Genomic DNA, 3,086 nt, shown 5'->3' with positions numbered 1-3,086 from the left:
GGAGAAAGTATTTGCAAATGAAGCAACTGACAAGGGGTTAATCTCCAAAACATACAAACAGCTTGTGAAGATCAATAACGTACACACACACAAATAACCCAATCAAAAAATGGGCTGCAGATCATTTTGACATTTTTCCAAAGATATACAGATGGCTATAAAGCACATGAAAAGATGTGCAACATCACTAATTTTTAGATAAATTCAAATCAATACTACAGTGAGGTATCATCTTACATGGGTCAGAATGACAATCATAAAAAGAAAAAAAAATCTGTAAACAACAAATGCTGAAGAGGATGTGGAGAAAAGGAACCTTCTATCACTGTTAGTGGGAATCTAAATTGGTGCAGCCACTATGGAGTACAGTATGGAGGTTCCTTAAAAAAAAAACTAGAAATAGAACTACTATATGACCCTGAAACTCCACTCCAAGGCACATATCCAGAGAAAATCATAATTTGAAAAGATATATGCACTCCAATGTTCATTGCAGCTTTATTTACAATTGCCAGGATATGGAAGCAACCTAAATGTCCATAAACAGAGGAAAGGATAAAGAAGATGTGGTACATATATACTATGGGATATTATTCAGCCACAAAAAAGAATTAAATAATGCCATTTGCAGTGACATGGATGGACCTAGAGATTGTTATACTGAGTGAAGTCAGACAGAGAAAGACAAATATCATAGGATATTGCTCATATGTGGAATCTTAAAAATAGTACAAATGAACTTATTCACAAAACAGAAATAGATTCACTGATTTAGAAAACAAACATGGTTACTGGGAGGTAAGGGAAGGTGTGGGATGAATTAGGTTGAAATTGCCATATGCACACTACTATAAAGATCATAGGGCTTTCCAGGTGGGACTGTGATAAAGAATCCAGCTGTCAATGCAGGAGACATGGGTTCAAATACTGGGTTGGGAAGATCCCCTGAAGAAGGAAATAGCAACTCCAGCACTCTTGCCTGGAAAACTCCTTGGACAGGAATCTGGGATTGCAAAGAGTAGGACACGACTGAGCACACATGCTACATGCTGCTGCTGCTGCTGTTGCTAAGTTGCTTCTGTCGTGTCTGATTCTGTGTGACCTTATGGACAGCAACCCACCAGGCTCCTCTTTTCACAGGATTCTCCAGACAAGAACACCAGAGTGGGTTGCCATTTCCCTCTCTCACACATGATACATAGAACATATATATTACATATATATGACCTACTGTATAGCACAGAGAACTCTGCTCAATACTCTTAATTCCCATTTATATGCTTTTAAGCACCCCTTATTTATTTATAAGACTTATTAACATTATATTAAATCATTATTTAATGCTTGATAATGTGCTTAAAATCTATTAATATCTCAGGAACACAGGTTTTGTGATGTTATGGACTTTTCTGCTATTTTCTTCAAAGAAACAGCTTCATTCTTTTATGTATAAGGAATTCCCAAGAAATTTCATGTCAAGGATACTTCGTTGTATCATCATACTTGGAGTATACTCATAAAACAAATGCATGAGTAGTCAGTAAATAGAAAGTAATAATACCCTTAAGACTCCATCTACTTTTACAGTGATAGTGGATGATTAGGTTTTTGCCTCTTGGATTAAACTATCTTGGCTATCTTTGTGCTTTCAACATGTTTCTGGCGTATGTATGCGTATATCATAGGAAGTACTTAATCATTTTATTAAAATCAATGAAAAAAAGACACTTGTTTTAGCCATCTTCCTTATCTAGTCCACAGAAATGCCCACGGTTTAGGGCAGGATCAACCACACATTACTCATAGATACCATACTGAAGTATTGATTTTGAGGAAAAAGTACAATACTCATAGAATGAGCCCTTACCCCTCTTTACATTGGTATTCTTTTAACTTTATAATGAATATTTGCAAATGGTACTTCCTAAAATTTATATTATACTCCTTATTGGAAGTGTATTATTCATTTATTTTACTATTTTTATTGAAGTATATTTAGTTTGCGATATTGTATATTAGTTTTTGGTTTACAACAAAATGATTCAGATACACATATATATAGGAGTAGAATTGCAGGATCATATGGTAACTCTACTTTTGTTGCTTGTTTTTCAGTCTAGTTATTTATTTAAATCAGCACAATTGCAGAAGCTGACTTGCTTGCATAAACCAATAAGTTACCTTTGCTATGGAAAGTTAGGTTGCTATCTTTACAGAAAAAGAAGTTTTGGAAAATAATGAATGTTTAAGCATGTTTTTAGTTCGAAGGCAATTAGAGTTCAAAGACATGACACTGAGGGAGCATGTCTGTCTAGTTGGTCTTTTATAGGGTGACATAAGTTGAGTTAAAACGTAACTAATAAGGTTTGATTATTAACTATTTAAGTCCAGTACTCCTCTCTGGACTGTGGACTAAGAATTCTGTAATTAAAAACCTACATTGGCATTTATATTAATATGAGTTGTACTCTAAAAGAATAAACACTAGCAAACTATTCAGTGACATTACCAATGCCAACAGTGACCACTCGATAAAGCTATCCTCTAGGGAAACATGACTGGACCATCTTAAACAATTGACAAAAAAAGACGTCACCTAAAGAGGAGGAGACATCTATTGACCCAGTTATTTTTTTCTCAGCAATTTTAAGTTTAAGTCTTGTGAATACTTATTTCATTCATACAAACAATTTTTTTTTTTTCCTGACCATGCCTCGTGGCATGTGAAATTTTAGTTCCCTGACAAGGGAAAGTTTTTTTTTTTCTTTTTTTTTTAATATATTCATCAAGAAGTAAATGACACTTTGTACTTTGAGCATAATTTAATAAAGGAAATTTTTTAAATGGTGCAGATGTGGGTAAGAGAAAGCCAATAAGGAATAGTAAAGGAGCTTAAGCTTGTAATAAGGGAATCCACTCCTATGCCTAGTTATCAGAATCTGGGAAGTTTAGTTATAGCCTTCATTAAAACAACAACAAAAACTTAAAACAGCCACTCTGCAGCAAATTTGCAAGGATGATGAATTTAGAGGAAATATCCCAAGAATAACTCCACTCTGTTTGCTGACTTCTTGTTTATACCTCTT

Source organism: Bison bison, unplaced genomic scaffold, assembly GCF_000754665.1.
Source record: "Bison bison bison isolate TAMUID 2011002044 unplaced genomic scaffold, Bison_UMD1.0 scf7180017864012, whole genome shotgun sequence".
In the NCBI taxonomy this organism is placed as follows: Eukaryota; Metazoa; Chordata; class Mammalia; order Artiodactyla; family Bovidae; genus Bison; species Bison bison.
The sequence above is the reverse complement of the archived record's forward strand: the minus strand, read 5'-3'. Positions refer to the sequence as shown.